Raw genomic sequence first — 23,888 nt, 5'->3', positions numbered from 1 at the left:
GCCAAGTGTCTTATCAGCTCTAATTGAAACGTTCACTGGAGATGTTTAGCCTAAAGTGTGATCACCATTTCTTTCCAATTTCAGGTGAAGGCAAAACTGGGGATTAACAAATGTGTGTCAGTCTGTGACCCAGCATGAGCCACTTTGCATTCCCAATTGTTTCCATGTGTATGTCAGCAAACGTTCATCTCAATGCTATAAATAGATGACCAGGCTGCCCCCACCATGAAATCAGACAAGTTCTGTAGCACTTAGTAGGAATGGGGTTTCAGCTGTTATTAAGGGTTCAGCTGTGAAATTCGAATAGTATATTGAGTTTTCAGTAATATGGGTAATAATCTGAGGCATTATTTTCCTTAAGCACAGGACTGTAGCTGTTACCAAAAATGACAGAATTTCACAGACTTTGACTAATGAGGAATCTGAAGAAGCCTAACTATGGGTACAAATACTTTGAAACTCTTAGTTATGTTTAGGGAGTTATCTTTTTTTCCCTAAATTGGCCGGATTGGGTATTGTATGTTTATGGATTTAGTGTGCTTGATTCTTTTTCTCCAGAGAAAGGAATGGCAAATATTGGATACCTTGAAAACGTGTCAGATACTATGGGTATTAGACCTTGGAGCTAATCCTTGTTTGAAATAACAAAGTTAAATGTCACTTCAATAAAGTGCAGTATCACTGGGGATTAATTCCCAGAAGAAAATATAAATTAAAGAAAAAGATAAAATAGATTCTCTATCTGTAGTTGATCAACCTGATCAAAGAAAACAAGTAAAAATAAAAAATCTATGTTCAGTATTGCATTTCAGTGCTGTTAGTGGGATAAAAACTCCCAAAACCACTGAATATTTTAATTTCTCTAATAATGTTTTTCTCAAAGTTCCGGACTTAGTCGACTCTTACCTAAACTTCTATATCTTTACTTGATGTTTCCTCCATTTTCCAGATAATTGAGACCTTCTTATATTTAATTCACATACTGAAAATAAAGAAAAGAAAATGCACCTTATCTGTAAGCCTGAATACAGTGAAATACACAGAAGATGGAGCTCAGAGACACAGGCTGTACTCCTGATTCTGCTTTTGCTTTAGTCTTGCATCTAATTGTGTAAGGTTGCAATCGTTTTTTTCAGGAGGGAGTACTTAGTTCTTTTATTAAATTCCTTCAGCAATATTTAAGTCTTGTGGGGGGGCTTTTAAGCAGTAAGATACTTCTTCTACAAGTGGTACATTTCAAGTATGCAGAGAAGCAATTTCTGATTTTTCAGTAGCATATAACCAACTGTTTCAAAAATGTGCTTTACTGGCAGAAAAAAGTATTGCAGTTTTTTGATTGCCACCAGATCCACCAGTGATTGAAGTCTGTTGAATAAATTCATAGGACAATGCTTTTGGCAGATTCTACAATGCGTCTCTTACAAAATGATTTGACTAAAATGATATTCATCTCTTTCCCAGCTGATAGTGCTGTTTTGGTTATTTGCCCATCCATTCCGGGGGAGAAAAGAAAGATTCCTGTGAAATCTTTCAAATAGTAATGTCAAGCATGAAATATTTTCCTTCAAGTCACTCAATCTGGTTACTGTCAAAACTAACTACACTAAAGAAGTTCAGTGCTCATGCACAGTGCCACAAATCAAGTTATTTTCTTTTTGTCCCTTTTGTTTTTTTTTTTCCCTCTCTAATGAGTGAGAAACAATAAAAACAGCAGCTCACGGTTTAACACCAAACATGCCCTGTGCACCTCAGCAAAGTGGGAAAAGCAAAGCTTCCCTTTTTGATGCCTACATAACCCATCTCTAGGTGAGGTCCCCCTTAACAGACCAGCCATGGGGTGTCAGAACACATCTACTTTTAAACAGCAGGAGAGTTCAAGACCTGTGCAATAGTTAACGTTGAGCCTCCTTCCGGTGTTCCCAGTGATTCCTCTCTGTGAGCATGAAATGCCATAAAGTGCTGCAGTGATGCCCTTATGAATGGCTTGTTTGTCTCCCTCTCTGATTCTTTTTTCACCCCACACTTGTCCAGTGGCCCAAAGCAGTTTAGCAGATATGGTAGCTCACATGAATTATGAAAATGTGAATATGGTTTTGCCGACTTGTACTCTGCGTGCTGGCACTTTGTTGGGTTGGGTTTTCTCTCACTGCTAAAGTTCTTGCTTGTGAAAAAGGTAGAGAACAAGGAACTGTTTTTATTCTCAGACCCATCACTCTGGGCACCTCACATGCTTAAACAAGGAAAATAATTGGTCAAATTTAAATACACATTTCTCAATATAACCCAAATGCAAAAGCTCTCTCCATCACCAGTGCCTCCAGCTCCACTTCTGGGTATGCTCAAACATGCAGCGTCTGGATCCTGCAGTCAGAGTCTGGATCCAGGGTTAATTTCTTCAGGTAGTATTCATCTCTGAAATAAATCCGTATCTGGAAGACAACCAGAATCTGTTTGAGTTCCTTTCTTTTTGCCACCCTCCGAAGGGACAAAATCAACCTTCTGTGCACTCAGCGAGAGAGGAGCTTGAAAAATGTTGGAAGAGTTTGCTTAATTAGGTGCCCTGGCAGCTCATTTCAGAGGTACTGCTGGCAAATCACCTACCCTTCTTCCAGGGTTGACGTTAAAATCTGTTTCCACATTTTCTTGTGGGGGAGAAGGTAAAAAAAGGGGGAAAAAAGGTTATCCTTCACCCTTTCCAGCAAGTCAGGAAAGCTTGAAACTGAAATGGTGGCTTTATGCCCAGACAGAGAGGAACTGAAATAAATATGAGCAGGGTTAAGAATTTTCTTTATTGAGAGCACCTGCTCCAATTTTATATGTAGTGTTGCTAAAAATTCCTTCATTACACTGTGCTCAACTCTGTGGGAGTTCAGTGAAGCCTTTGGTGCTGAGAAAACCTAAAAGAGTCCTTTGGACCTCTCTGGGGAAAGGTTTTCCTTGCTGTCATCCGAATGAATTGAATGTGTCTGAAGGTAACGGAATGACAGAGCCACGTGTGATGCTCCCAAGGACAGCTGCCAGTGAAGATGTGTGTCTGGCCTTAGTGCGGATGGGAAGGTGAAAAAATGAACTGGCAAAACAGCTCTATTTGTGGAGTTTCATGGAAAATGGTTATTTCTGCTGGTTTTGCAGGTAGCTGCACACCTCCTGGGTGTATCAGGTATGCCTGAAGATCAGTAGACCCTTCTTACAGCTGCTCAAACACCTCCTCAAGCAGAGTGTTTCAGAGGAGATGGATTATGACCTTATTTTGTGATGCACCAAGTTTTGATTGGTTGAAAGACAAGGTTTTAGCTATAGGCAATATATTTCTTAATCAGGCTGACGTAGCTGGAAAAGGCAATACATCAGCCAGGCCAGATCCCTGGTTATTAAGCAAGAAATTTCAAGATAATTTCTGGGCAAAACCAATAATTTCATGTTTAACTTAATGATAATAATAATGATAATAACAAATTAGCCTGAGATTGGCTGAGACAATGGCATTCTTTGGTATTTTTTGAGAGTAAAGCAATTAAGGACTAATCCTGTAAGCTGTTCTATTTTTGTAGTTGAGGTTGATTACCCACATACTGCTTAAACCTTCTACTACTGCTGCCAAAGTTTAGCTCTCTAGAGGGTTTTTTTGCCATGGTTGTGATGATCCAAGGGCACACAGCTTGTCTAAGAAAAGGCACAGCCTCTGCTTACAAACCCATATCCAGCCAAAATCTATTACTATATTTTTACATGGCCTCATGAAAAGAGGTGGTCTTCAACTTTAGAAGTTTTATCTCAGTGTTGACAATGAGTCTCTCAGAGGCCCTGGCTGTTTCTTGCTTTATTGCACCTTGCTTTCCCCAAACAGACAATGATTCCTCTGTTAATGGTCTGAAAATAATGTTCACAATAAACTTTTCAACTAGGTCAAAGCCTTTAGATGACAGAAGTACTTTAGGAAGTGCTCTTTGAGTGCTAATAAAAATGATCATACGTAAGGAAACAGCAGTCTGCTGGAGATGGCCAACAGATTTAGTCAGCTGCGATGTTTTGCATGAAATACCTCCTTAGCTGCAGACAGATTCACTATGCATCAGTCTGATGCCTCCTATAGGGGTTCAGTAAATGGTCACAAGGCAGTTAAGCAGCCAATAATCGTGGCATGACTGGTATGGGATACTGCTGTGGAGAAGACGACAAAAGGTGGCTCTGCATGTGCTGAGAAGTGGAAGAGAAAGTTTGGAGGTGTAAAGACAGCCAAGGACGCACCAAGATGCGAAATGATTGTGGCGCCCTCAGTGTTGTTTCTTTTCTTTTTAATTGTTTATTGTTTCTCAAACGTGAAGCTTAACATCAAATTGATGGTGAGGAGGGTGGCTGGTGGGAGCAAGGATTCAGTGATGCCACCACGGTGCAAGGCCACGGTAAAGCAGAGTGCAGTGACCAGCAAAAGAGGGAGATGAAAACGTTTGCCAGTGTTCTGGCTGATGGAAATTCGTTTAGTTTGTGGCATGACTTTGGCTAACTGTGCAGTAAACCCAGGAAAAATCTAACACTGGGAATTGGTCGTTTCTGTGGTGTATAGTGGTATTTTCAGAAAGACTGCCTTGACAATAAATTTTATCTGAAGGTCTGGCTCCCTCAGGTCCCCTCTACGTGCTGGAATAACCCTGTGCTATTAGACAGCCTCTGTTAAATGCCACATTTTTTTCCAGGCCTTGCAATGTCAGCTTAGGTTCTCCAACGCAGCAAAAGGTGGTTTTCTGTCTTCTTTATGTTTTTGTATCAGACCAATAAAGCCACAGTCATACTCCACAAAGCACTGATCCAGTATAAACTGGGAAATCAGACAGGAGCTGCAGTGAATCCACACCTGACCTCAGACAGCATTCATTGCTTGTAGACCCATGGTGAGCATCAGCATCCGGCACATGGGAAGTCGCTCCTTCAGCTGAGGATGGGTGAAAAACAAGTGCATGAGGCTCCCAAGATTTGCTGCTTCATTCAGATATTTACCCAGGAGTTGGCATAGGCTAAGCCTAGGAACTGGCAGGAATATTTGCTTCACTGGCACAGAAGTAACAGTCTCAAACTTACAGAAATTATAATGCTTTACTAGGGGATAAATCTAATCCGATTGTATCCAAACAGTCTATCTATAGATTTTAGCCACAGATGTATCTCATTTTCTTAATACTTCAACTGCTTAGAAGCTTTAGCATATTTATTTTCCTTTCTCCCCAGCAACATAGAGATACACTGTCCCTATTTTACAGCTGGGGAACTTACAGACAGACTTAAGTGTATGTATTCACGGCAGTCACTGAGTAGAACGGAATTCAGCATGGCTGAAAAACCCACCTGAGAAGCTGGGTAAATACTTGGGCAAGTAGCTCAGTGGTCAATGCCAGGAGTACCTGCGCTAATTCATTAAAAACAGGCTTAAGTGCATCTACTTGGACTCCCTGCAGGGTAGAAATGGTTTGAATGACTCACACAAGGTGATGCAGTGAGTCTGGAGCAATGCTGGGAGGTGACCTGTATTCCCAAGGCTGGTGCTGGCTGAAGCCTGCTCCTGTCTGGTCCCTGCTCAGTGGGTAGGGTCTTGCTGGCCAGGAACACTCAATTATGTGGTGGAAGCAGTACAAGAGGTAGAAGCACTAAAATCCCTTGGGTTTGCATTCTTTCCTCTTTTTACCCTGTAGATGTGTAAGAACTATCCACCACTCCAGACCAAGTTATCAAATCTCCTGTTCCCTCCCATCTCCCAGTCAATCAGTCAAGCTCAGCAAATTCACTGCCTTTTCTTCAGAGACTTGAACAGGATCTTTTATGAAAGCAAGGGCACAATGATAAATCAGATCAGCAACACATACATGAGTGTGGCACTGCAGCAGAGACTATTCCTTGAGTCCCAAGTCATAATTAACTCCCTGAAGGACAGAAACCTGACAGGAAATCCAAACTCTCTTTGCAATCCACTAAATATTACAGGAATGAATGGCTGGCACAGGGAAGGAATGTTGGCTTGAAGTGATGCTTTTGGGTTAGAGCTTTTCCTGGGCTGTGTTTATTTAGCATATAGCTTGGAGGCATTTGCTGTTTCATATCAAGGAATGGAAGCAACACAGATAGCATGGCACTGGAAGATGGAACAGTTGCAGCTTGATCTGCTGTTACCTGGAGTTAATTTCTGCACCTGCACAATGCCTCAGGTGTTGTTTAAAACATTTAAAGCGTTTAACTGTGGGGTGATGTTGAACAGTCCAAAACGTGGCTGCCCTGCAGGTCTTTGTACTCAGACTGTGAAGTCTAAGGTGTGATTCCTTATGGATTTTTCATTTTCCTGTAGTGAATTGGAAGTAAAACCCCCCCAAAAAAAACAAAAACCAACCATATCTGAACCTTTCTCCTGTCAAACCAAAAAATAACCCAACCAAACCAAACCATTGCACTTCAGATTCAGTTTCTCTCGAGGACGGGAAGAGAGAAAAACAAGACATAGGATGTCATGTAACCGCTACCAGAAGATGTCCAGATACGACACGGTGAGTGTCCCACATGAACTAAAATAGAACATAAATTATAAGACTTAGTGAAATGATACTGCTTCACAACAGCTGCATGTTGTTCCCTTCCTCAAGAGCTCTTGGTGTGGCCAAGCTTCCAACCACAACCATTCTTTTTTCTTGGGGTGACATTTTCCATTCTTTCCCCCCTTATGAGCCAAACACATTTGAGACATTACTTTTGGTCAGCTCCTCTCTGCATCTCCCTCTCTAGGAAGGACCAAGCACTCTATGAGACTTGGAATGGCTGATGCCTGTTCTGTACCAAAGCAGCAGAGCTGAAATAGCAGACGGCTCAATTTTATGAGGCATTACCAAGTCCTCAGTGTTGAAACCCAGGTGATGAGTTTCCAATCAGATAAGGCAATGGTAATTCCAGATGACCCTGCCATCAGTTGCAGGAATAGCCATGCGGGGAATGTTGGGATTAGGTTTCACTCGGAGCCTGGACACATTTATAATGTTTCAGTAAATGAATAGGGAGTACTGTGACCCAGCTGGGAAATTTATGGCCTTGGTTGTGGCTCTGACAGGACTTTGGAGTGAGATACCATGGGCTTCGGGGGTGGAGGCTCATCTTAAACTTAAATTGGGGTGGGGGTAGGGGTGAGAAGCAGAGATAAAGCAGCTGTTGAAAAGCTTAAGCTGCATGTCTCTGGCTAAAAGCAGCTCAAAAGGACATGCTCACCGAGGTGTCAACTGTCTACAGAGTACCCAGTAATTGAAAAATATTATAACTGGACCATAAAGGACAGAACAAGTCCCTGTGCTGGGGAGAGGGGGTCCAGGCACTTGTAAAATGTGCAGATTGAAGTCTTTGTAGAAGGAGGAAGAGGAGGAATAGTTTAATGGAAGGAGAGGTTGTTCCTGACAATGTCCAGCCATCGCAAGGCTCGAGTCGTGCCGTGCCACACAGGGACCTTTCACTCCACCGTCTGCCATCACTCAGCTTATTTTCTCTCAAGGTTGGATCAGGGGATTTATTGCACCTTTTGGATTTCCAGCAGCATCTGTTACAAAACCTAACATAAACTCTTCAAGAAATAGAAGCTAATCTTTGCCTAAGCTACATAAGATGATATGCTGTGAGATTCCTGACTGATACCTAAAAAACCTTTTCTAAAAAAACAGAGGAAAAGCAGGGCTTAAAGATTTACTTGGACATTTACAAGTGTGATAACATTTTTCAGCCTGCTTTGGTTTATGATAAATCATTTTTTATTGCCCCAGAAAACCTGGGAGATGATGACCAGAAGTAGAATATTTTTGGCTTTGTCGTTGGAAAATCAGACCCAAAGTGTTTCAGCTATGAATGGAAGGAAACTTAAAGCACACAACAATCTGAGGCAACCAGTCAAAACAATTGCTGTGGCTGTCCAAACAAAACCAAAAAATGCCTATAAGTAAATAAAAGATGTATGCTGTAGGCCACCGAGAAGGTTTTTATTTATCCCCCCCCTTTTGATATCGAAGATTTATTTTTCATTTTTTTTTTCAAAGAATGTAGTGAGGACAGTCATTTTTTTCTCTTTCCTTTTTTTTTTTTTATTAAAAAATACGAATGCTTGGAGAAAGGCCAAGTGTTCACGCTTTGTTTTATTTGAAAAATTTCAACCAGCTGTACCTATGAAACTGGAAACCAGGTAAAAATTGCCCTGATCTGGGCTTTTTTTTTGAAACTGAAAAGTCAAACAAGGTTCATTAGAATGTTTTTTGAGTTTCCAACTAACTGTCCCAGGCTTGTTGGAGACTGGACCTGGATAACAATATCGTAGGAAATCATGTTGACTCAGCTGAGTTTCACTTTCGGTTTTGCTGACAAACCTGAAATCCCAAGTTCTGTAGCATTTACACCAAAACCAAACTGAGATTTAGGCAAAAGACCTTTCTGGCTAATTGACACAAAAAAATCAAGTTGCACAGAAGTTAAATTGTGGTTGCATCGAGCTGATCAGTTTTGCCATTGATATGATTGGGAATTGGAGCTTACCCTGAACATTCACCATCATATCAACCTGAGTCCTGATGTAATAATCATAAATAAATCATGCTGGCTATCTTCTAAAATAATTACTCTATATCTGATCCTTCCAACTGTGAAAAAAGTTTGTCAATATATTTCAGTGAACAGTAGTTATTTGTTGAAAGTCAGCATAGCTTAAGCCACCTTCAAGTTTAGAGGAAGAAGGAATGGGTAAGTCTACCCTTTCTTAATCATGCTAGTAGCTTCAGAAAACTCCCTGAGAGCCACCTTTTTGTGCTGCGTGTTAACACCATCTCTACTGCTAAATTCCTGATCTATGAGTAGGACCCATAAGAATTAAGCAAGATGAATCAGGTTGTCCTGGGTTCAGCAGTAGCAGTTATTTTTCTCCTTCTTAGTAGCTGGTGCAGTGCGGTGTTTTTGACTTTTGGCCTGAGAATAGTACTGATAACACCAATGTTTTTAGTTGCTGCTCAGTAGTATTTGCTCTGACCAAGGACTTTCTGAGTCTCATGCTCTGCCAGGGAGGAGGGGAGGCCAGGAGGAAGCAGAGACAGGACACCTGACCCAAACTAGCCAAAGAGGTATTCCATACCACAGCACATTATGCCCAGTATAGAAACTGGGGCAGTTACTTGGAAGGGCTAGATCACTGCTTGGTCAGGCTGGGTATCGGTCAGCGGGTGGTGAACGGTTGTATTCTTTTCCCTTGTTATTTCCCTTACCATTATTATTATTGGTGGTAGCAGCAGTGGTTTGTGTTATACCTTAGTTACTGGACTGTTCTTATCTCAACCCATGGGAGTTACATTCTTTCGATTCTCCTCCCCATCCGTCTGGGAGCGGTGGGGGGAGGGAAGAGGGGAGTGAGAGAGAGGCTGCATGGTTCTGAGTTACCAGCTGGGCTTAAACCATGATATAGGTACATAAAAATAACTGAAAAATAGAATAAAAGCCATTTTCAGTCTCAGTTCAGTTGCAAATGTGTTCAGATCTTTTTTCAGTGCCCATAGTCTTGCAATCATAATTTGAGTGATGAGCTACTAAAGCCTCAACCAACTTCAGGACCCCACATTGGATAGTTCATCTGCAGCAAGAAAAAATAGTGGATATTCTGGATACACTGCAAACTGAAATCAAAGATGCCAAGTCTGTTTTTCAGGCCAGTCTACACCTATGCAGTAGTTTCCCTGGAATCTGAACCATCTCATACAGCACAGAACACTGAATCCCTGCCAGGAATGATAAACATATCCCATTTTTCTTCCCTTATCTGTTTGCATTTTGCTAATATCACCTCTCAACCCCTTCCGCTCACTTCCAGTGGCTATTATCAGCAGACAGCAAAGAAATCCTTCCCAACCAACGTGTCTGCAACTTTTGTGTGGGAAGTTTTCTCACCCATGCTCTTTGTGCACATAAGACATGATTTACACGACTGATGATAAGGGGATTCACTATTGAAGTTTAATTAAGATCAATCACGTAAGAGGTAAAATATTAGGATGGAGGATGACACAAGTTCTTGAAACTCTGATTACATGACAGTCACCAAAATATATTGCCACAGAAATCAAGAAACACTTTGCTTTGACTTGCTGAGAGGAGGTTTAACATTAGTTGAAAGCTGTATGCAAGTATTTGTCGGAGCATTGATGCTCTTGGCTAAAGTCTTCATGGAATACAGTAAAAACAAAAAATCCAGAGGGCTGGAAAAACTTGCCATTGATTTGGAGTTCCAAATCTATTTGTTTTGTATTTTTTTATTACATTATATGTGTGCCATAAAAAAAGTAATAAAAGTGAATGTATTCTGTTGTATTGCATATCTAAACAAATTGGAAAGCTCTTGAGTAATCTCTAGAAATAAACTGAAATGAGTACAGCTTTTTTACTTAATCATACATATTTTATATTCTGAGTGGAGGGAGGGCAGTTGCCATCAGCACTTCTTTATTCAGTGTGCAAAATAAATTTGATAAATGCATCCTGGAAGGCAATGGAGTTTTCAGCATGATAAGTTCCCAAGCTTTAGGCAAACTATGAAACATATATATCATTAAGAGTAATATATATGAATTAATAGAAATTTTTAACGCTACAGATGCCATGGTGCTCAGGTGGGAATAAGAACATTTTAAAATAATGCACTTTAGATAGAAACTCAGCTCAGTAATATTTGCTACAAATGTGGGAGTTGCTGAGGGGGAAGCCAATATTGCATTCCTCAGGTCTAGGGCAGAAAAAGTGGAGGAGTTAAGATGAAGTACAGATTTTCTTCTAATCAAATCCAGAAGACGTGCTGTAAACCTTATTCTAAGAGATCCGCTAAGTCTGCAGCATGAACATGACAGGCAGGCAAAATTGTGGATTTGATCATTTAAAAACCTGTGGATTCCTGGGGTTTTGGCTACATTAAAGACTCTGAGAAAAGACATGCTGAAAATTGCTGAGGGGTGTTACCAAATCAAGTTGCCAAAGGCTTCGTGTGCCTCAGTAATACATAGAGCAGCTGGTTGAGCTAACTCCCAGTTAATTACCTCTTCATTTCTGCAGTCACTCCATAGTTTGTTTAGGGCAAGGTGGACTGGAGGGTTTGGTACCCAAATAATTCAATTCATTCATTTGCTATAGAAAATTAAAGTTGGAAAATAAAGACCTCATTATTGTACATATTTTTTCATTTAATTCGTTATGGGCATATTACAAAATGGCTTTGTAATTTGGGTAATCATACACAAATGTTGGGTTTTGCTGCAGCATATTCAGATCAAATACTTGTTTGGCTGAACCTGGCAGGCAATGCTGATGCAAGCCCAGCTCACTGAGAGTGTAGAGGTGATTGATTAATTGCTCCCATAAATCTTATAGACCCTGATCCTGATGTCTTTTCAGGCTCTGAATGGGGTAGGACTTTCGGTGCCCAGGGTTTGAAAGGCACTTTTTATGTGGAAGTCAGAAGGAGCAAAGGGATCAAAGCAGTATATACACACCCCTATCCAAGGAGGGAAACGAAGATATGGCACATCTTCTTGTCATGTAATAATATCATTGTAGAACTGTTTCATAAAATTAAAATTTTCCAGGTTCTTTGTCCCATCTACTTTATATAAATACTCCATTGTAAGTCTTAAGGTAGCAGCTAAGTACTACAGTTAGTCTTAACTTCCACTGCTCAGCATAATCGCTGTAGATTATCCTAAATAACTGCTCCTTTTCTGTGTCGTTTTTTATACAATAAAAATTGCAATTTTCTACAGTGCCAGCCTTGTTTTAACTCTGCAACACATCTAAAATCAGCGTTTAAGGAATGTTTAAATTGTAAAGTCAGGCTCTGAGAAGATTAGGAAGTGCTTGGATCCCGAATACCCAAGCAACCTTAAATTGGCCCCATTCTATGAAGCCTTTAAATATCTGATTGCTACAAGTTCATGCCCCTTCCAACTACTGGGAAAAAAAGAAAAAAATGAGGCAAGACCTGCAAAAAACTAGTCCCTTTTGATGTACAGCCTGGATTCATTCCTGCTGTACTTTCCATACAAGGCTTTGAATGAAGTAGGGAATTGTATGGAAAAAACACAGTGTGATTGTGTAATTAACATTTCCTTGTGTGGAACCATAGCAGCCCCCAGCAACTGGGGAGAGCAGATGGAAGAAGGTTTGCACTACAACTTTGACAACTTACCGTGTGAAATTAGCCCACCCTTCTCTCAGGAAAGACCTTGAAAGCTGATATTAAGTTGTTTTGCCTCAGCGATGAGGAGTTGTGATAGGAGATTGAAGAGTCACTTGAAAAATCTAATACTCCATTGACAATTTATGTCTCTTAACCATTTTACTCCTTCACTTATTTCCCTCACAAAAATGAAGCTTGAGCTTCTTCAAGAAAACACATCTCTGTTCTTCAAACGATACAGATGCTTCTTCTTTCATCTTTTCTAGTCTATACTGAGAGTTAGAGACCACATGTAATATCTGTTGCAAGATTCAGACTCACCTGTCCAAATCATCAGTTGCTTCTTCATCCCCCTCCTTTTCCAAACCCTATTTTAACTTTAAGTTTAAAATCGAGCAAAAAACAATATACACACTCAAAATCCTACCTTTGCTTTGTTCTATTTTGCTCTAAACAACCTCTTCTAACTGTGGTGGTTGGGAGGTCTTCACTAGCCTTTCCAGTGCCTGACCTGACATCTGTTTTCTGAAGGACTTACTGGAACAAGATGCCCAACAAATGATCCAGCTGGCTGAGTATTCCTAGGTGCTGGATTATAGTGCAACAGACAGGAAAGACATTCTTGTGGGTTTGACATGAAAAAAAGAAGCAGAAAATGCCATTTAGTGTGAAGTGTTCAAGTGCCACTATGTTTAGGAAACCAAGCAGGACATTGTAAGAAAGCAGACTATTTTGCAGTCACATCTTTTCTATGTTCTCCATAATCCTCCGGTCAAACTCCCCAAAGAGGACAAAAATATGTAAAAATACAGTAAAATGCCTTACATGTTTCATCTAGCTATAATTTTTGATAATTCCAGGCTAGTGCTTTGGAAGAAATGACCAAACTTCATTCACTTGATGTTGTGAAATCTGTTAAAAGTATGTTTCCAGCTGACTTTCCTACTGCTGTACTCGATTTGCCTGAAATGGTTTTGGCTTTCACAGTCTGGGTATGTTCAACATGGCCACGAGGGGTTTGGAAGACCTCACAGGGAAGACCTCCTACAATCAATGGTGAATGCTGCCCCTTCAGTTACAAAATAGCTTCTTAACTTCGAGTAGGTATTGCATCAGTGTCCCTGGAGAGGGATCTGCTCTTAGAAGGCTCTGCTTTCCTTGGGCACTCTCAAGATCTTGACCATTCATTCACCAAATGGCTTTATGTGAGCATTGTGCCTGTTACTCCAATATCCTCTCAACAGCTGAGGGTGTTTCCATCCAGAGGATGGACAGCTGTTTCCAAAGGTGAAGGTTCTTTGTGGAGAAAGCCTGAATCATTTCCCTTTATTCAGAAATTATATTAAAACAAAACAAACACCAAACCCAAAAAGAAACCCCCCAGAAAAAGCCTGCATTGCTTAATCCATCTAGAAATTTAAATGTCAGGACTCCAACTGGAGCACAGCTCACAAGCCTCTGGTGTTACTATATTGTTCCAGTGACAAACCCAACCCATGAAGTGGGTTGATCAGGTTCCAGTTGATTAAAGATGTTCTCCAGAAGAACATTCTAATTTGGGGTTGACAAAAGAGTGGAAACTATGTCTGTTTCCAATGAAACTCCTTGCTTCTTTGCCAGACACAGAAGAAAAAAGACCTGTCTTCAAACTCCTGGCCATGAGCTTGCTTCATGTTTTAACACTGCCTTTCTCCTTTCCTTTGTGCTGCAAACATTGTTAAGTAATTACCAGAATATCATCTGCATGCAAAACTGGTATGTTCTTTGATGTATTTCTTGTTTCTTCCCCAACCCCAGTAGCGGCACATTAGTCTGACCTGGGCTGCAGGCTACCTCTCTTTTTTAATGCGAGTCCAGTAAACTCCAAAAGCACAAACTGGAAAGTGATTTGGCTAGAGATGTTATTCTTTCCTCTGCAAACACCCCTAATTGCACTGCATGTTGGCCTAGCCTTTGAAAAATGCTTTGGAAGAAGGTGGCACATGGAATTTGGTTATTGCTTTCTCATGACAATGCTGAAGGTGATGATTGCCCTGTAGTGCAGTGCATCATGTTGGATTCATTTAGCGTATGTACCCTGTGGTCTGTGATTCATTCACTGCATTGCAACGTGCTTTTTGGAATCACACTCCAGCAGTGACTTTCTGACATGCGGTTCAAATACTCATTTCTTTTCAGACCATACTTTTATTACAGTGAGTAGATCTGTATATAGCTTTAGACTGCTGCAAATTTCCAAGGGTCACGTCCCAACAAGTATCACTTTCCAATTTCATTCCCCTCAAGAAATTCTGTCAACAGCTTCTCCCAATTCCATTAATCTTGTGTTTTACCATCTTAAAGCCTCCCATTCTCTCAACTCCCTTAAAGATGTGACCAGTGTTTCTCCTCGAGTGCTGACAATTGCTTTCTCATTCTTATGTGGAGCTGCTCTCCCTGCTAAGAACCACATGCAGTTTTCAATAATACCTATTCATCGGTAATGTATATAGTGAGCCAGGTCTGGATTTCCACACTGAGGTATTGATGTATTTTACATACCTTTCCTTTCTCAAAAGGGATTTTCTGTCTCTGAGCACTAAATATGAGAAGCATTTTTCAAATTCTTTGACAGAATGCTTTTAACATATCAGTAGGGTTAATAAATCTTTCCCATTTGTTCTGTTCACTTTTATTCATAGTGAAGTATTGATCGGGAACAAGCAAGGATTGTGAGGACAGTTCTCAAATGAAAGTGATAAATGGTGTTACCGGGATTCTGATACAAATGGTTTTGCTTGGAGCTGTGGGCCATTGGCCCCACGGATTTTCTTCCAGCAGCAAGGAAACTCAGAAAGAGAACACTTAACCACACCAGACCACCAACCTGTCAGAGCTCTGCATTTTCAGAGCTGCTTTTCTCCACTCTCTTTTTCACTGTGGTGCTCCTGAATAACACAAGTGTTTTACCTCTCCAAAATGCAAGCAGTTGATGAACTCAGAATGACTAATTTCAAGGAGAGATGGCGTAAATAAGGTACAATAACAGTGATGCAAAGGGAAAACCTTGGAAACTCAATTTCACCTTCTGTCCATGCTTCAAGTCTGGAAAATCCAGAGGGTCATCCCTGCATTGCTTATTTTCTGTGTAGTTATTCCTTTGTATGTATACTCTTTATAGATACCTTAAGACAGTGCAACAATTAAATCAGTTTCTCCTCAGACAGATAAACATCTTTGCTCCTGTGTGTCTTGGTTGAAGGATAATTTGTGAGTCCTGCAAAAGATTATGCTCACAAGTGGCCTATGGGACAGCCCTCAGAGCAGTACAATGAAATGGGAGTGCCATATACACAGACTTAAGCACAGTCATCACAGAGACCATTTAGCAGGTCCTTTGGCAGGGTGTGTGATGGGGACTGGGTTTCTGCAAAACACCACACTGAAGCAGAGCAGGGATTGAACAGAGGACATGGAGACAAGAAAGTTCAGGAGTGCCACACATGTTTGGGAGCTACCTTTGGAAGAAATAAAGAAATGTTCAAATAATAGATTTATTGCAAAAGATTTACACTTACAGCATTTTTCAGCCACACATCTCAACTGATGTGTCCCTGTCTATGGCAGGGTGGTTGGAACTTGATGATCTTAAGGTCATTTCCAACCCTGACTATTCTATGATTCTATAATTCTATGATGTTAGAAGGATAAGACAAATTCTCTGCTCTGCAGTCACAGATGAGTCAATGAAGGACAGAGGTCTCCCATGCCTCACATTCTCCCATGTCTCACAGTACAAGAACTGAGGTCCCATATCATACCTGGTGTTCTTATTATCTTGTTCTATTGATCTAAGTAATTAGGAAAGTGACAAGAAAATAACAAATACAACTCACAAAAATTAACAAACAAACTATCAGCAAAGGATAGTCAAAAGGACAAATATTCAATGAGAGGGGGAAAAAAAACTAAAAAGACTAACACTGACAAAAATACTGACAAACAACAAGCCAGTAATTTTTTGCAAGCTTAAGTTAATACTGGGGAAAATCGACTACTGTGATGTATGTGGAGGATGCCATCAAGAAGGTAAGCGCTCTTCTGTGGTCAGTTCACACCACACTACTTGCTGTCCCTTGTTACCTGGAAAATGTTGACTGATTTGGGGATATTCAAAGAAATCACCAGAATAAAGAACAGTCAAAACCCATGGAAAACTGAGAAGCTGAAAGATAATATATCCTAATTAACTCATTTTTGATAAAACACAAGGCAGATATTACTCTATAAATGTTCATAGGAAAAAGAAAAAATAGTACAAAATCAAACAAACAAAAAATTTCTTATGGAGAAAGTCTCAATACCTCAAGTCCTTTCATGAAGATGGGATGGAAAGACTTGGGCTGTGAATAATCTTCTCAGATACTGGTAAGACGTCTCTCATTTAGGGCTTTTAAACCAGCCATAGGTTTAAAACCAGCCATACGGGATTATCCTCAGTTGGCAAAGAAATAGCCTGGCTGACCCAATCAATTTTCCAGTTCTATTTGCCACGAGTCGGTAATTCTGTGACTTTTTTTCCTCTGTTGCTCTTCGTATGAAAAATCTTCCCTACATGCCGTTTTGGTTTATTTTGTCAAAAAAAAAAAACAACAACTTGTCTGGTCATTGGAATTCCTGTGTGAGATTTTGGTGACATACTGTGCTTTTGTCAGCCTCAGCAAGGAGGCAGGGACCATGCATGTGATCCACTGAGGAGAATAGAATGTCAAAATGCAGTTGTGGCATGAGAAGAGACGGCAAAGTTTGGAGTTGGGAGCCTATTTTTAGTGGCCAAAGATTGTTCCAAGGTTAAAAGAACACACAATTCTGGGGGGAAGGTGGAGGGAATATTTGCCCTCCCTGGAGGAAATCCAAGAGGATTGCAGAATAAGAGGTCAGAGGAGCAAAGGGAGGGGAGGGCTATCTGTGACACAGCTGTTTTTGAAAACAGAAGGTGAAAGAAAACAAGTTGGATGGTAATCCCTTACGTTGTATCCCGCTGAAGCACTTTTCAGAGTGGTGGAGTGGAACAAATGTACAGTCATATTTAAGGCATTGGACCACCTACATCTTAACAGATCCGCAAATTGATGTTAATGAAGCCATTTATGTTTTTTAAAAAAAATTTAAATTCAGCTGGAAAAATAGAATGAATGCTGGAACACTGGGTTACTTGTTCAAACCAGCTTTCTAAAGCAGTATTTGATATGTTTGCTGGAGAAAAGAACAGAAAGGACAAAGCTGTCTGAGGGAAGATATATCTCGGGCAATACTTTCCTTCAGCATGTTTCTGACCAACAGAGGAAGACCTTAAGTTGTATCAGTGACAAAATCTTGCACAAAAAGGGGAAACAGCAGTTTACTTTTTTGGCATAAAAATGAACATTTGGGCAGCGTAAGATCCTTTTGGAGACATTTACTGGAGATGAAAATTGCTAATGCAGCAAGACCTATTCGCTGCAATTAGTTATGCCTAAACTGGGAAAATATTGTGATTTTTTTGTTGTTTTTAAGAGACACTTCGAACTGCATAAATATAGTCTGTTTTGTCTCTTGCATTTATCTACAAAATAAAACTAAAGTGTTTTTTTTTCTTGTGGGATTATTTTATTTACTCGTTTCTTCAAAAGGAAGGATAGCAACTCAAAATTTGAAGAAGGACAAGGCATAGGATCCACCTAATCTTGCTACGTTTTTCTTTCCTCTGAAGATCTGCAAGCTTTCTCCAACGAAATGTGTAGTGAATGATTAAGCTACATATAAAAACAAAACAGCGTGTGTTACCCAGTGTGTGCACAAGTCAAACTGCTTTTTTACGCGGGTTAAGAACGTGCTCAGAATTATTTCTTTTCACCTGCCAATCCACAGTTACCCACACAAGCCTTGGATGTGTGTAAGAGCCTTTCAAAGGTTGTCCTCTGTATTTCAGGATAGAGTAGAAAGCCAATATTGTTCATTTGAGGGCTATTTTTAATGGCTACATATAGAGAGCTCTCTAGAGTTGCCATAAATATCCTGTTTGCTTTCTTTGTTTCTCTTTCATTTAACTCCCTTGGTATCAACCAGACTATTCTTTCTAAAATGTTTTACTATATCCCTTCTGCTCCCTTTGGAGGAGAAAATCAGGGAAATACATTTTCAGGGGGAAAGATATATTTATTCAACAATGAGTAACTTTTAAAAATACTTAAATCAATTTAGAACAAACTTTCAGCAGCGAGCGCTCACCTTTGGACAGGGATCAAGAATGGAAACTCTCAGACCAGAAGGAATTTGCGCAGGATGTAATGAGGAATGAAAAAATGCAAGTGGGTCTATGGGGTGCCAGAACAGAAATAACACCAGGTCACCCCAAAACTGCCAGGCAACCCACTGCCTTTTCCCCCCTCTCATGCAGCACACAAATGTATAACATTTCGCTGAGAGTGTGAAGTGCAAATCCAAGTGCCCACAAGGATTAATTTACTTGCTCAAGTGGGGAGCTATGCTTGAACAATGAGGCTCTACCCTGAAGTGCTTCAGTATATCACACGTATACACAAATCCATATGCGGACACTTGAGGGCCTACGGAGCATTTTCTTGTTGCAAAAGGCACGTGTGATATTTGGCTCATTAAGATGAAACATGTGAAATCAGATCCTCTTTTCTTCCTGCTCTGTTCTGACTTTCTTTCTGCTGAGTGCCAGAAAAGCAGATTACATTCACTCGATCGCTGCCTGCAGCATCGAAGCTGAAGTTTATCTCTATCTTCCTTCTCTTTCTTTTAGATCCTTGGCTCCCTTATTCAGAAGCTCCTGACAGAAAGAAATTCTCTAAGTGTAGAGAAGTGTTTATGTATGGAGCAGAGGGCTGATCTTTTTTCTTCTCCTTAATAAAGCAGATGTTACATTCCTTACAAAAGCATCTGACCTTTTTCCCGTGCTCATTCTCCAGGCTGACAGGGGGAAGACTCCAGGAACATTGCTGACCACTGTCCCTCACACCTGGGGCTACAGAGCCTGTCTTCACATGGGGGGCTTTGCATAAGCCCCCCCAAGAAGCTGGGGAAAACGCCTTCCAGCAGCTCCTCTCACCTCGTAAAAGCCTGAGTGTGAATTGCTGGCACATGTGGGAGACCACGCAGGCTCTGGGGATGCTGCATCTCTTCTGTTCTCCCACCATGACTGCCTCAGTTCCTTGGCAAATCCTTCCCACTGACAGTTTAGCAGCAGCACTGTTCCATCCTTGGTGCTCCTCTCCCTCTCATGATCCCATGTGCTGATGGGGACTTGCAGGTGGTGACATGAGACAAGAGAACCAGTCCCAGCTCTTTACGGCTCCACATCACTTTTGGTACATGCAGCTTGGCCGATCATCAAGCAGAAGTCTTGTAGGGTCAACCTCTGCACAGGTGGCCAAGTCAAGGATTTGCAGACAGGAAGCAAGTGGTGGTGGCTGCCTTACCCCAAGCATCTTAGGTGCTTGGGTAATTGCTGCCAAAGACCTCAGCATCTCTGGGTGAAAGCCAGCAAGTACCACAGTGCAAAAATGTACAGCAGCAAAGGAAAAGCACAACACAAAGTCATGGCCACGTCAAATATTTGGGCTTCTCAAGGATAGAAAGCACCTGCCTCCCCAGAGAAAAAAAGAGAGGAATTGTAGATGCCTTTGTAGCGTTGCCTGCCTTATTAGGTCAAAGAACCCCTGGTTTGGCTTTTGCTTGTGGGTATCCAGTTCCGCAGGCCCAGCAGGAGCTGAGGTATGCTGAATTAAGATGATATATTCTGTGGACAGGTGGAGAAGGGAATCGTTTCTTCAGGCAGGAAGGAAAAAAAAAAAAAAAAAGTGTTTGGAAAGTTTCTCCTTATGCACATTGTTGGATAACAGGGAGTTGTACGTTTATTATTATGCCTGTTTTCTAAGTTTGATGTATAATTGTAAGGTTAGCTTGTGCTGGTGTGTTCCCAAATCAGAGGTATATGAATCCGCATGGTAATTACACATATCGGCACACCCTTCTTTGTCCAGGATAGACACAGGCAATGAAAGGATGACATTGTTTGAATATTTTCTGCATCCAAATGTGAGGAATGTGAAACCCTGGGTCTTGTAAAATACAGTGCCATTGTTGCCTTTAGTATGATGCCTGTTTAGAGATGTGGCTCCTAGAGGTCTGGGTCTTGCTGTCCTCCCTGGGAGAGGATAAAAGAGGGAGCAAGGAAGGAGGAAAAGAGGGGGAAATGCTCAGGATAGCTTGACATTTGTGTTTTATGGCTTCAAAGGCCAGTGGCTCAGGAAAAGCTTTCAGACCTGTCCTACAACTTCTCCATCAGATGGTCCAAATTTCCCCAACAAAGGAGATGATTAAACAGCCGCTCTCAGCTCTTGGCTATGGATGGTGGGAAATGCTGATATTCATTGGGATAATGGCATTTGCTACTTGGGAAGTTTTAGACTTTTCTAAAGAGTGAGGATCCTCTGAGGGTTAAGGCAGCTTGATGTAGAAGGGCCATGCTGTTGCAGGGGGAATAGCAGGCCAAACACTGGACAGTTTGGTCTTGCTCAGTGGGTTTTTTCATCCTGGGTACCAGCTAAAGATGCCACCATGTCAGTAGCCTTACAACCTACATTACAACAGAGATCATTGCTCAGTCTACATTTCCCACAAGGAAGCCTGACAGATGCTCACTGGCATCCATCCATCACACATAAAAGGGAAAGGCCCCCACTCGAGATACTTTGCCCCACCAGTGACTACCATTCCTAAAAAAACATGGGCATCCAGGAGACAAAAATCAAGGCTATTGAGTTGTCTTCATTGCCATCAGTGTCTCACAGTGAAATCTGGGCAGTGAGGTGTGTTTACACAGTGTACATGAATAAAAATACTGCTCTGTGCCCCCCCCCCAATCCATTAACACTCTGAAGAGTCAGCAGATGAACTGCAGTGGTTAAACTCATTAACGTCAGGTTAACTCCCATTGTGAAGCTCCTGGCTCAACATCAGAGAGCAATAAAACACCAAGAGCAACATAATGACTGTTATGATCAGGAAATTTGGGACATGTGTCATTAGAGGGAACAAACAGGGCAGCAGAGGTGTCTGGCATTAACGCTGCTGAGTGTTCATTGCCATTCACTCCCCCCTCCATGTTCCTCTTATGCCCTTTATCAGCTTCCTCCGACGCTGGGTGCAAACAAAGTCTGGCCCTTACCTGAGGGTCAGAGAGATGAGAGACAGTGTTAGACAGGATATTCCCAGCATTTTCAATGCTTCCTCTTCGGTGCATTATGGATGTCTGACTGACATGGCCAAGCGAAAGTGCTGTGGGTTCCCGCGGGACCCATGTAGCTGTAAAACTCACAAACATAATAATAACAAAGTCATAAATTCTGACCTGTGGTACAGTCCGAGTCAAATAACAGCTCCCCAGCTGTGGAATATGTGCCCTTGTTGTGTGAAGGTGGCAGACCCTGGGGTAAAGTTCACCTTATATTTGTCAGGTTGTGTAGAGCCAGGCCCATTTAATGATCTAAAAGCAGCCAAAAGCCCCAGTGGCAGGACAGATGCCCAGCCGTGTTTTTAGCCTGTTATGATTTACTGATTATTTTGAGAGGACGGAAAGCTTAAAAAAATAGCCGATTGAGGACAGATAACAGAGCCAGGGTGACAAGTAGTGGTGATCCTATTGTAAAGGAGGAGTTTACCCCTTCAAAATGCCCAGGACCTTTTCTCTTCAGAGCTTTAGCCAGTGCCTCAATGTCTCCAGAGCATAAGAACTTGATGCAGCCCAAGAGGAGAGAAGCAATAGCCCAGGGCTGTTTCTGCTTCTTTCTGCAGTGATTTTATTCCAGCCACAGCTTTGCAACCCCTAAACCCCAAAAGATATCAAGAAAGCTCCAGACCTTACAGAGAGACAGAGAGCTGAACTGGGTGAATATTAGGGAAGCCTGGAAGAGCTATGAGCTATTTCAGTTCCTTCCTGACAGAGCAAAAGGAGTTTGCCACATGGAAAACCCCCTAGTATCCCATGCCTGCCTTTGAAATGTGCTAAAACAGGCTGGTAGCAGGGAGATGCTCATAGGAGAGGGTGAGGAGAGAGTTTGGTAGGGTCAGCCATCCTCAGGAGTGGATTTTCCAGGGAAAAGAGACTTCTTCATTCCCCCATCTCTCTGTCAGACTGAGATCACGTCCACCTCAAGCCTCAGTGACAAGCGGGAGTGGGCTGCTCGCCATCCGGGGAAGGAAGGACGAGATGATTTGTTTTTGTGTGTTTTTCTTTCCATGTCTGCTACTTGGAAGGAAACATGTCTGCTTGTAGAGAACAATGCTGCCCAGGGCCGTGGGAGTGAGTTGCTGATGTGTGCGAATCCTAACCCAGACCCCTTTCCCAGGCCAGCCCTAGGCAGTGCTCAGCTCTGCACTATCTCCTTGCAGAGGGTTAAATGCTAAATGAAGGGGACTGAAGGTAATTTGGAAGTGCAGCCCCTTCTGCCCTGAATGGGGATGTGGCACTTGCTCTCACTAAGCTGTTGTCAATAGGGACGTGCTGGAGCATCTTGAACATCCCCCAAATTCCCAATCTCCAACCCATGACCTACACTATCACTTTTAATTCCTCTCCTTATTACCCCAAATGCTTTCCCTTGACTTTTCTTATAGCTACCTCTTCTCTTCTACCCCATCCATACACTGATGGACTGATGAGGACAATAAAATTGAGAGAGGTCAGCCACCAAACATCTTTTTGCTCTAGAACCAAGCACAGTTAAGTCAGATCTCCTTGTTTTGAGACAACATTCTTGAAAGATGTGAAATTCCTACCACACTCCTCACATCTCTATTATTCACACCATATGGCACATCACCCTTCTCCAAAACCTGCCTTTGGAAGTAGAAAGGGCTCCATGGGTTGTTGCAGTGACATTTATCTCCAGCCTCCAGCCAGGTCACGTTTTGTGCTGGTGCTCTTCAGCCAACAAATTTTGAAGTGAAGCAATTTGGTCTGCAACCTGCTAACCCTGTTTGTAATGACCGGTTTGCTGTGTCCCAGGGGTACAAAACAGAGTTTTAAGGATTCCCAGACAGTTCTTCAAATGGCTTCTCTGGCTAAAAGCACTTGGCATAAGTTAGGGAATGTTCAGATAGGCTGTAATTTCCATCTGCGTCTGAGCAATGCAGGATTGGGAACAGGAGGTGTTATAGAGGAGTATATTGGAGGTATTTGGGTGAAGGGGATTGACTACAACTGCAAAGATACATTTGGCAGAGTTCAGGGCGCTACCCATGATCTCTAGGCAAGTACAGAGCTGGGAAAATACATTCCAGCACCAGGGACTAACCAGGCGTTTTACTTATTTTACGGCATTTATCGTCACCTCATACCTTCCCTGTTAGTACATTGCGGTCCTTTGAGTCCAGCTGTGCCCAGAGGTGGGGAAGGCTGCAGTGAGAATTTGTCCTCTCTCCCAGCAAAATACAGCCCTTTTGCGATCCCTTACGATGGTCCTTATGGTCTACAGATCACCTTTAATATAAACTGTTGCTCTGGCACATCAGGGAGTGCTTAAACAAGGCGCCTTAACACACACCCTGTCTTTGCCCAGCGCACTTCTCCTGCCATCCGCCTTCCTGAACCCGGCTATTGCAGCGTTGAATGGGAGCTTAGTTTTAAGGA

This window comes from Pezoporus wallicus, unplaced genomic scaffold (assembly GCF_028554395.1).
Source record: "Pezoporus wallicus isolate ANWC-B61680 ecotype Strahan unplaced genomic scaffold, APGP_CSIRO_Pwel_v1 contig_7835, whole genome shotgun sequence".
Taxonomy (NCBI): domain Eukaryota; kingdom Metazoa; phylum Chordata; class Aves; order Psittaciformes; family Psittacidae; genus Pezoporus; species Pezoporus wallicus.
This window is presented reverse-complemented; position numbering follows the sequence as displayed.